This window comes from Schistocerca americana, chromosome 2, assembly GCF_021461395.2.
Source record: "Schistocerca americana isolate TAMUIC-IGC-003095 chromosome 2, iqSchAmer2.1, whole genome shotgun sequence".
NCBI classification, from domain to species: Eukaryota; Metazoa; Arthropoda; class Insecta; order Orthoptera; family Acrididae; genus Schistocerca; species Schistocerca americana.
In genome coordinates, this window is record NC_060120.1 from 63017413 (window position 1) to 63029384 (window position 11972).

General features: G+C 42.8%; 1 pseudogene; it reads left to right on the forward strand.

Annotated features, from left to right (window-relative positions):
* The first annotated feature begins 731 nt into the window (after positions 1-731).
* Positions 732-849, forward strand: LOC124597495 (annotated as a pseudogene).
* Positions 850-11972: the final 11123 nt, after the last annotated feature.

The following is an 11972-nucleotide window of genomic DNA, read 5'->3' on the forward strand; positions in this document are numbered from 1 at the left end:
ACATTTGGAGGGTCTCGTCAGTAAGCAAAATTGTCGCATTTGAGGGATGAGAATCAGCGTTTCGCAATCGGGAAGTCTCTCCACCATCAGTGGGTGACTGTGTGGTGTGTAGTGTCCAATCACGGAATAACCGGTACGATATCCTTGATGGCACGGTGATTACCTAACGGTACGTGAAAGTTTTGGAAGAGGATTTCATCCCCATTATCCAAAGTGACCCTGATTTCAATAAAATGTGGTTCATGCAACACGGAGTTAGACGCCATCGAAGCAGGAGAGTGTTTGATGTCCTGGAGTAGCACTTAGGGGACCGCATTCTAGCTTTGGTGTACCCAGAGGCCACTGGCATGGGCCTTGATTGGCCGCTGTATTCTCCGCATCTGAACAAATGTGGGGGGGGGGGGCGGCTATATAAAAGACAAGGTGTACAGCAGTAACCCCAAAACCATTACTCAACTGAGAACAGCCGCTGAAGAGGTCATTGGCCGCATCGATGTTCCGACACTTCAGCGGGTCATTCAGAATTTTGCTGTTTGTCTGCGCCATATCGTAGCCAATGATGGCAGGCATGTCGAACATGTCATCACCTAAATCCGAATATCTGTAGTGACTTTCAAATGTTGGATAAAGTGTGTGCACAACGTAATTTGTAATTAATTTACGTTTTTCATATAGTTCGGTAATTATCCCATGTACCTAGAAATTTACTGCGTTCCCTCGTTGTACTGATGGGCAACGGCCTTGCCGCAGTGGATACACCGGTTCCCATTAGATCACCGAAGTTAAGCGCTGTTGGGCGTGGCCGCCACTTAGATGGGTGACCATCCGGGCTGCCATGCGCTGTTGTCATTTTTCGGGGTGCACACAGCCTCGTGATGCCAATTGAGGCGGTACTCGACCAAATAGTAGCGGCTCCGGTTAAGGAAAACCATCGTAACGACAGGAAGAGCGGTGTGCTGACCACACGACCCTCCTACCCACATCCTTAGCTGAGGAAGACACGGCGGTCGGATGGTCCCGATGGGCCACTTGTGGCTTGAAGACGGAGTGCTCGTTGTACCTAGTACGACGTTATGGCAATTATTGCATGTGGGCATCATGGGGAAATAGCCATTTGCATCTGCGAACAAAACATTCGTCTCCGTAACAGCAGTCGATATAAATTTTTTCTGTGTAGGGTACCCCCAATAACGTAAAAAAAACTGTTTCTGTAGAAACCAACGTTTCGGCCATCGTTACAGTGGCAGTCTTGTGTGTCTGCCAAGAGATCGTGAGCGAAACATTTGTTTCTCTAGTAACAGTGATTTACATACTCGGTACCATAGTCAGATAACTTGTATAGCAGCTGACTCTGGTAGCGGAAACCCAAGCAATTATAAAACATATGAAGTGTTTTCTCGTGCATCGTTTTGCTGGAGCAATAGCTCGCCAGTTTTTCGGTGTAGACATGAGCTTCAAGGATTATTTGTGAGTCTGATTTTATGTAAATCGGATTTGTTTTAAGAATATCACTGTTCTTGAGATTAATAACTTTAGCAGTGAATGGCTTGAAAATGATGTACGTTCGTTAAATCCTGAGTGAGAGCTGCTGCTTTGAAAGGGTTTTAAATTAAATTTTCTGCAATAAGGAATATAATGTTGGATTGATTTTATAAATTCACGAGTCTAGCCTTGTTTGAAAAGTACCTGTTTTCAATAAAATGGAAGAGCTAGAGAAAGAAAGATTATGAGAAAAGGTAGGTCGACGACATTGCTAGGGACCTTTTCAAAGGAAGCAAAACGGCATTTGCTTTCAGAAATTTAGGGAAACCGTGTTGAACGTAATTCAGAGGGGCTCGCAAGCCATTATAACCTCTGCACTCTCCAATACCAGTATGTTGTCTTACCATTTGGCTACCTCACAGTTTAATAATTATTATACCGATAGAAATCTACTATACTTGCAATGTAACAATGTGAAATATTATACAAGAAACTGGAGTTACTGTCCAATTTAGTCTCGCTGTAGGTACGAGTTCTTGGTTAAGATCTTACAAGAGTTCACAAAGTCGTGCATTATGTGAATAAAACTCCATTTATAGTACTCGGTCCTTAATTTTCCATAGTCGCAGGAAAAATGAGCGTGGTATTAGTAAATAAGATGATCATATCTTCAGTCACCTCAGACGTCACCTAGTATTTTTAAATACATCTTTTAAATGTTAATATGAAAATTATATGGAAATTTGCCACTGGACTCGGTGGCTTTTTCGTGTTTTCCTTTGAGTATAAAAGTACCGTGAAACAGGAAATCATTCAGAAACGTATTTTACTCGTCAGTAACGCTTCTTTTGATGCTGTCATGCCTTGCGTGGTGTTCACGTGATCAGAGCGTGACACACAGGTGGAGACACCGCGCTGAAGAGACGCCAGTGTTGCAGTTCCGAAGTTCACAGTCTGGAAAAATAGTAAGGTGGTGATTTTAATGAAGAGATGGATAACAGAACTGCGTCTGGTCACGGTCAGAAGCATGTAAACGGAACTGAAAAGATTAAACGAATATAAAACTGACACTGAAGGTGCAAGAAAGGCTACAGTATCAAGACTGAATAAAAGGCGAAGTGCTGTGTTCATCTGTATGTTAGCCAAAGTATTTAACAATACTGACGTAGATGGTACAGTCAGTCGTAACTCTGAACGATAACGCTTGGTGTCGAGCATCTAAGTGACTAATAATACTTCGTAACTCAGAAATGAATACAATTGTCGGTATCGTGTTTAACATAATCACCTTCAAATACAAACGCCTTTACGGTGGTGTGCCCGTGTTGGGTGCGACAAGCTCAAAACGGGTATGACGCCGTGATATTAAAAAAAAACACGTTATCGACGCGCTTAGGAAAACAGTACGTCTACCATTTCAGCATAACGACAATGTGTTTCAATACTGAAGAATATACATGGTATGTAGCAAACTATTTTATTAATTTTACGCAGTAGGATTGTAGGAAGATTAGATTATTGGGCAACAAAATCTTAATTGAACTTTAGAGGGATATACCGGGTGATCAAAAGGTCAGTATAAATTTGAAAACTGAATAAATCACGAAATAATGTAGATAGAGAGGTACAAATTGACACACATGCTTGGAATGACAAGGGGATTTTATTAGAAAGAAATACAAACGTTCAAAAAATGTCCGACAAATGGCGCTCCATCTGATCAGAATAGCAATAATTAGCATAATAAAGTAAGACAAACCAAAATTGATTTTCTTTACAGGAAATGCTCACTATGTCCACCATCATTCCTCAACAATAGCTGTAGTCGAGGAATAATGTTGTGAACAGCACTGTAATGCATGTCCCTAGTCATGGTGAGGCATTGGCGTCGGATGTTGTCTTTCAGCATCCCTAGACATGTCGGTCGATCACGATACACTTGCGACTTCAGGTAACCCCAAAGCCAATAATCGGACGTGCTGAGATCTGGGGACCTGGGAGGCCAAGCATGACGGAAGTGGCGGCTGAGCACACGATCATCACGAAACGACGCGCGCAAGAGATCTTTCACGCGTCTAGCAATATGGAGTGTTCCTTTTTTTTTTTTTTTTTTTTTTGTTCTAATACAACCCCATGTCATTCCAAGCATGTGTGTCAATTTTTACGTCTCTATCTACATTATTCCGTGGTTTGTCAAGTTTTCAAATTCATACTGACTTTTTGATCACCCGGTAGATAGTAAAAACACACTTCTGTACTACAGACTTAATAACCAATGGTTGTACGGTTAATTTATACCTGGCTTATAGTTCCTAACTTACTAACCCAGTAAAAACAGTCGTATTGAAGGACGCTCTAGCATGCGCTACTTCTGCTCTAAATTTCATTACTTTATGACTTCCTCGAAACCGCCTAACGGTGATTTCCATTCTTGACGTAGGGTGGTAAACTGCACGACACATCAATCACACGAAAATGGTGTGTGGCACAGCATGTCCGGGATAGAGAACGGGGCGGGATGGATCCGGAGCCTCCGGCGGAGCACAAACAGCTGACGTCCCGCGATCGCTCCCTAATCGCAGATCAGCTTCCGCCTCGTTGACCCCCCGACAACAGCCGAATTCGATTGTTGACGCAGCTTTAATTGAACACTCGGCTGCGCGGCGAGTCAATACGGAACGCCGGTCCGGAATGGAAATCAGCGTCCGTTGCCTGGCGGGAGGTCGGCCCGTCGCTTCCCAGCTCTTCGATGTGTGCCTCTCCCACACAAGTCTCACTGAGTCGATTCCTTAATCACTTTGCTGGAACGACAGATCTGTGGTGGAACAGCGATCACTGTATTCATTTCAAACAGTTAAAGTAAATAAATGAGCTATTAAAACGTCCACAGAATTTTTGAACGGGTCTAAAGAATTTGTTAGTAGTCTATCACACACGAGTTCCTGCCATTGTTAAAGGTTGTTAGTATCTATGAGAATAGTACCTAACGACCTACCTCGTTAAGGAATAAACGAATGTGATGCACGTAATTGACATGAAAAGTGACTACCACAACCGAATACAGCTGTGAGAGACAATGGCCATAATTTGGGGAAGAAATTTCTGACCTGTACATGTGGTGCTCAGCATTGAATGGAAATGAATCATGAACTCTGGGAGAACCGGAAAACAAGTGAATCGTAGCGTCTGTGACTTGGTGCTGTAGAAAAATTGGTGGACTGGTTCAAATGGTTCAAATGGCTCTGAGCACTATGGGACTCAACATCTTAGGTCATAAGTCCCCTAGAACTTAGAACTACTTAAACCTAACTAACCTAAGGACATCACACACACCCATGCCCGAGGCAGGATTCGAACCTGCGACCGTAGCAGTCCCGCGGTTCCGGACTGCAGCGCCAGAACCGCTAGAATTGGTGGACTGTTGAAATAAGAAATGAGAAGGTTCTACGCAAAATCAGCGAGGAGAGAAACATGTAGAAAACTTAGATTAGAAGAAAGGACAGAATGACAGGACCCGTGTTAAGAAATCAAGAAACAACTTCTGTAGTACTTGAGGGGGCTAAATGGGGTAAAATCTGTTGCGGATAACAGACATTGGACTTAAAAAAAAAAAAAAAAACTGAAGACGCAAGGTGCAAGTGCTGCCCTGAGATGAAGAGGTTGGCACAGAAAAGAAATTACTGGCTGGCCGCAGCAGACGAGTCAGAATACTGATGAGTCGGAAAAAATAATGGTAGAGGACGACGCCCCCTAGGTTAACGATGTGGAATCCCTTTCTTTTGGTTCCACTTCGCTCTTTACTGATCTCTGGTGCTCTTGCGGCTACACAAAGTAGTGTCTTCGTTGGTCGGTATTGCGCACAGATTCTTTTAACAGCGTGTAGAAAAATTTCCGCTACCAGTCACAATAAAAGAATATTTTGTCACACGACCGGTTTCGGGCTTATGCCCACCCTCAGGTGTTTATACATTCATGTATAAACATGGGGATGGGCACAAGCCCGAAACCGGTCGTGAGGCAAATAAATAACCTTTTATTGTGACTGGTAGTGGAAATTTTTCTACACCCTATAAGGGAACAGTGACGGAGTTCAGCAGCATCCATTATTAATAAAATTCATCTCTTGTAACACTTAGAGGACGTGACGTACCTGGAGTTCCCTGGTTATTTTTTGTCCTGTGGGGTCTCCGCATTTTAAAACGGAAACTGATACACACGTTGTGGGAATGAGATAGCTCATGGTGAGTCGACCGTAGTACACAAGTGCATAACAATTTTTCATAGGTGTTGATCGTACTTAGATCAAGCACTGAGCAATGCTGAAAGACACCACAACTAGCATTGAAGTAAATAAGGTAAACATCCATTCGGCTACTGTTACCTACCATCTTCATCGGGGACAAAATGAAACCTGATGTTGATCTTATGACAAAGTGGCCGGAAATACTGCCGGTTTTCATCACCACACCACTCAACACATTTAGAAAGCATTTTCCTGAATATGTGAATGCTTATTAGGTTACGCGCACAATAACAATGGACATAGCAATAGGACAGATAGTCAAATGCAAACGAAACAAATGGAGAAAGGTAACTGAACTCATCACTGTTTCAGTAGTAATCGCCATAACCATTTATACATTTATCCCACTGTGAAACAAGACAGCCAGTGTCATCATGGAAAAAAAGTTTGCGGTCAGCTACGGAAACACACTTGTACTCAGATGCGAGTTTCTCTTTGTCCGAAGCGATACAGCGGCCAAGAACATCTTTCTGCAGGGCTCCAAAACGTAGGGAAATCACGTGGGGAGAGCGATCTGGACTGTATAAAGGATGTGTAAGGACTTCCCAGCGAAACTTCTGCAGTGTACTGCAGATAATCTGGGCAACATGTGGACTGCCCTGCATGGTCTCGCAGGCAACCGCAAACGTTTTCCATGAAGACACTGACCCTCTTGTCTCACAGGGGGATGAATTTATTTGCAGTTATGAAGATCACTTTTGAAATAAGTAACAGTTTGCTTACTTTTTTCTATCTGTCTCGTTTCCGTTTGACTGTTCCTTATAGAACGCATAGTGTTTGCAAAACAAACATGACGAATGTATTTTCTTCTGTTCCTACTGTTAATAGCAGCTACGATGACAAAATACACCTGTTTTGTTGTGATTTATCAGAAATTGGAAATTTGTGGTAAGGTCTTATGGGACCAAAGTACTTAGGTCATCTGTCCCTAAGCCTACACACTACTTAATCAAACTATGTTACGCTATGGACAACACACACATCTCCGACGGGGGCAGCAGCACGGACCGTGACAAGACTCCGTAGACCTCGCGGCTACCGCTCGCGGCGGTTTATCGGATGCTAGCGAAGATACCCGGCGTTGCCCAGATATTTATCTGTGACTGTATGTCCACTCTCGCGCCACACAGTGTTTGGCCTTATCACATATCTCCTGAACTGAGAGTCCTACAACGATGTAATATTATAGGTACATTCAGAGGAATATGTAGAAACCGTTTGCGAAATGTATTGCGAATAGGGTTAACAGCAGAGAAGTAATAAATTTAAACGATGCGACAGTTTATCATCCCTCTCATTGTTTATGACGTCATATCTCTCTGAACTATGTGTCGTACAATGATATAATTTTGCGCCTACATTGTGTGGTATGCGTGGGGGTGCACACTGTCTGTAAAATTTGTCGCGAGTCGAGTACAGTTAGCAGTAAGGATGTAATACATTATAACGTCGTGCCTCATGCAGTACTTTTACTGCATGAACAGTAGAAAAGCAGTGAAAGATTTGTCATCGTTTTGTAGTGGTTGTCCGCGAGGAAAAGTTTCGTAGATGTTTGAAATAATGTCTAAAGTTTGTTGGAAGTAACTAAGTGCTCTCATTCTCAGATGCTGAGTGAATGAAGTCCTGGAATTCACACGTCGCTGGCTTCGGTCATTTTTCACCCCCATCCCTTTGATAATAGGTGGTTCTTACCCTCACAGCGATTGTCGCCCGACAGTAAGGCGTATGTGTACTAAGTTCTGTTAAAATCGGTCCATTGGTTTAGGAGGAGACTGAAATTTCGGAGGACACTGGAACACACACACACACACACACACACACACACACACACAAAAGTACACGCACATAAGGTACATACATACATACATACATGCATACATTTTTATAATATGTTTGGATTCATCTCCTATGCAGAAAACTGTCCTGTTGTCAAAAGGAAAATAAAATACTGTATCGCAAATATCACTGATTTTGTGTAGCGAAGAGCAATAACACAGATAAAATAAAACTAAAACTTTACTGCTTTCACGCAGGCTAACAAGGGTCCAATCATTTACATTTCTCTCCAACTACCATCTCCCATGGAGCCAATAAACTGCAGAGATGTTGATGACGACATTTCATCCACTGTGCTAAATAGTACCAGACATTTACCATGGGGTTGTGATTAATAGTTTAGCGGACAAGTCTAGGTACAATAGGGTACTTGAGTGTTCGTCAAACCAGGAACTTACTTCGTAACCCTGTGACACGTGTGTTGTCATGCTGGAAGACAGGAGTGACCACAGCATACTCATCACGAATATGCTATAGGAATCAGTGAACCCAAGGAATGGTACGAACACCACACCCGAAACGTACAGACCTGAAGTATACCCAGCACACTTACGGTTAAATGCCACTGGTGCAGTTGACGCTCTGCATCATGTGTAAATAGTGACTCGTCGGGTCGTACTACGCGTCTTCGTGCAACTAATGTCCACTTCTGTGTTGTTTGGTCCATTGTAGACGTGCAGGTTTATGAGCAGCAGTGAGCGATGGCCTTTTGCGAGATACGATTCCCCTAGATATCCTAGCATGCAGTTCCCTACCGGTTACCTGGTTCAAATGGATCTGCTTTCACTAATAGCAAACAGTTCGAGGAGTGTTGGAAATCGTATGTCATTCACAAGGAGTGAAAAACGTCTCCGATCCCCGTCACTTAACGTCCTTTCTCACTCACTGTTCTTAGACTGTGTTCAAATGGCTCAGAGCACTATGGGACTTAACTGATGTGGTCATCAGTCCCCTAGAACTCAGAACTACTTAAACCTAACTAACCTAAGGACATTACACACATCCATGCCCGAGGTAGGATTCGAACCTGCGACCGTAGCGGTCGCGCGTTACCAGACTGTAGCACCTAGAACCGCTCGGCCACTCCGGCCGGCTTAGACTGTATGTCATAGCTGGGAGTTGCACACAATTTGTTGTAAACTAGCTCCACAGTCCCTGTAGATTCACCAACCTATGGGACAGCGTGATTAACTGTGTGGTCATGGACACGTCATAGCAAGGTATCTTCCTTCTGCGTTTCTGTCATGGCTCCGCTTCGACCTATAGTACGGACTCATCCAGACTACTACTATCACCTGTGTCAGCGGTGGAGGTTATATTAACACTTGATATTAGTTGTATACAATCTAAAATGCTCTGAAGCAAGCAATGTGCGTTCTCACGAGGTGACCCAATTTATGTCCGGTAAACTTATTGTTTGTCGGTGTGGTGGTGGTCCGGATCATTGCTACGACAACATATGTCACAGTATCGGAGTATTTGACTACAGCAGGTTATCGGAGCTTGTTTCAAGAAAAACGTCATTGTCTAAGATTGCCCTGCCTGAGGTACTTTAGAGCAGTGGCATTTGCCTATGACTTCAGAACGATTTCAAACAACCCCTATTAAATTTGATGTTGTTAGTGGCCGAATAATGTATAGCCTAATCGTTATTTTAATGACCGTGAAATAGTGTATAACCGATACTACTTCAAGGAATAGACATTTTTGCATTGATCAGAGTTGCAGAAGTTTGTACAAAGTACGGTTACATACTCTCTTTGAACACATGTGCAGACGGTCACTAGCATTGTCACACACTTTCCTTCTCCTAACCATATTTAATCTCAACAGATTTCTAAACAATAAAATATCGTCACATGTTATTAACAGTAATCTGTACACGTTTTCTGCGCTGCAATCCAGTGGCCAGCGTGACAGATGAGAACACCCAACAGCGACAATAGGTATTTATAATCACTTTACGGTAAAAACTCTTTCTCGCAATTCGATATGCGCCAACCCACGGCGATGTGGACATACATTCATCCGGTGCGATATGACTCCTCCTTCTCCTCCTCCTCCACTATTACAACAACAACAACAACAATACGTCCAGACCCAACTGCATCTGACGACAATAGTACTCGCTGGACGCACTCCGCACTTCACTGTCGTGTCCGAGTCTTTCCTCTACCAGTGCGAGTAAAATATGCTTATCTTTGTGTAAGAGACCATCGGTACTTCTCAGAGTCTACTGCCACCAACATTCATCTCACGTAAAGACCGTTAGGAGGAGAAAAGAGATATCAGGGCTCATACGGAAGCATATAATCATCTTTTCCCTGCTGCATCTTCCAGTGGAGGGGGAAGGGGAATCGTGACAAAATATAAAAACACCTACAGCCGTCCTTATGATTTTACTTTATTCTGTCGCTACCAGTTTCACCGCTCCATTGTGTCATCTTCAGGCCGTCTTTGATTCGGTACAGGTTGATAAGATCCCCATGATCGTAATGAATGAAGTTAGTGAAGACCAAAGAAGGTCGAGTGTGGGAAATAATCCGTGTAACCTCGGATGTTTGTACAGTGGTAGGAGAGAGAGTCATGAACAACATATCAGAAATCCTGGCCGGCCGTGGCTCAGCGTGAGATCGTGCGGCGGCAAGGTTCTTTCCGTCCCTTTACGACGAACCTGCACCTACCTGTGAACAATGTCTCAGCAGATCATCAGTAGGAAAGCCGAGTGAAACCTACCGTACTTCGACGTGAACCAGGCTGCAATTAAAGTCACAAATCTACGTGTCGGGAGAAACACGAAATGAAAGGTTGGAAGTTTTGTCCTCAATTAATATATTCTGAAACTTAGGTGAACAAGTATCACTGCCAAGCCCGTGCTAGTCTTAACACAGTCACTCACAATCCCTTTCACTCACGTTAGCAAGCTTATGGTGTTTCATTTCCCGAAAACGTAATAGCTACAAAAATACTAATTGTTTTTGATTGAGAACGCTCGCCAAATATTAAGTCTGTCGGTGCCAAATGCAGTCACAGTTTTTAGCCACCGACCCGCTCAATACGCCACGTGGAATATATGTCATCTCACCACACAATTCACTTAAAAATTCCGAAATTTCTACACAAACATCGGAATAATTATGCCGTCATTTTCCAACACTTTTGATGTATCAAACACTGCTAGATCCGGCAACTTATCATTTGCATCGGAACTACTACTGCACACGTCCGATCTCTTTCATGGCTAGGCTTCGACTCTTCTCTAGAATACTCTGTCTTCTCTACCAGCAGAGAAAGGCGTGCGAAGAATATTGCTTTACCACTGGTCAGTTTACTCAACAGCCAATAGCAAAACAACATTCTCCAGCGTCAATCCGCGCTTTTCATCAATAACCAATCGCAAAATATTAAACCTAACGACTGCACATTTTACTGACGTAATTATCTAGTATGCTGATGTTCTCCTTATTCATAAAGTTATTTACACCTGAATTAATTTTCCCTTTACCGTAAACTTAGTTTACAAATCTATTCTACAAAAATCCCCTGTGTTCATATCCATACTTCTTCGAAATGTTTCCACACTAAATCCTACTAGATAACTCGTTAAACAATTATCTTCATACTAACATTAATCCACATTCACGCATCATTCATACTGCTAAAACACATTTATAGCATTTTACATATACAAAAATACATAACAGCTTATGAAAAACATTCTATTACTTTAGTGCACTCTACTGGGCACAATCGAAACTAAATCAGCCCCCTATCCAATACTGTCCTCTATCGGCTGATACATAAACTACGTGCGCATCCATTCTCTCGTCACCATCTGTCACTCTCCAGCTCTGAGACACATCTCCCACTTAACCGCCTCGAAGGCAGGATCGTTATACGGCCCTACGCCTAAAGTGGGGTGAATTTAGAGATAACGTTTCTACGTTTTTCTTGAATAACTCGAACCTAGTGGAAACGTATCCCAGTGTAAATAACTACATTAAATTTCCTACAAAAAGATCCTATTCATTTTGTCCTAAGAGTTTGCGTGTAGCGATCGAGAGAATATGAAAATCTCGCGCGCGGTTTTTTGAGGTCGGATATAGAATTGCGGGTTGCATAAAACGACATTTGTAGGGCCATCTGAGTCACCCTATGTAACACAGACGAGTTTCAGTTATTCCTATGAGGTCTTCTGGGCGGATACGGCTTAAAAATAAACGTCAAGACATGAAGAGGCTTTTGGAATTTTGGGTTTACGTCACGAATCATCGATAGTACATTGTCATGTGCCGAGTTATGACTCATTTGTAGTGTTTACTGACAGCATTTTCAACTGGTGCAGCACGAT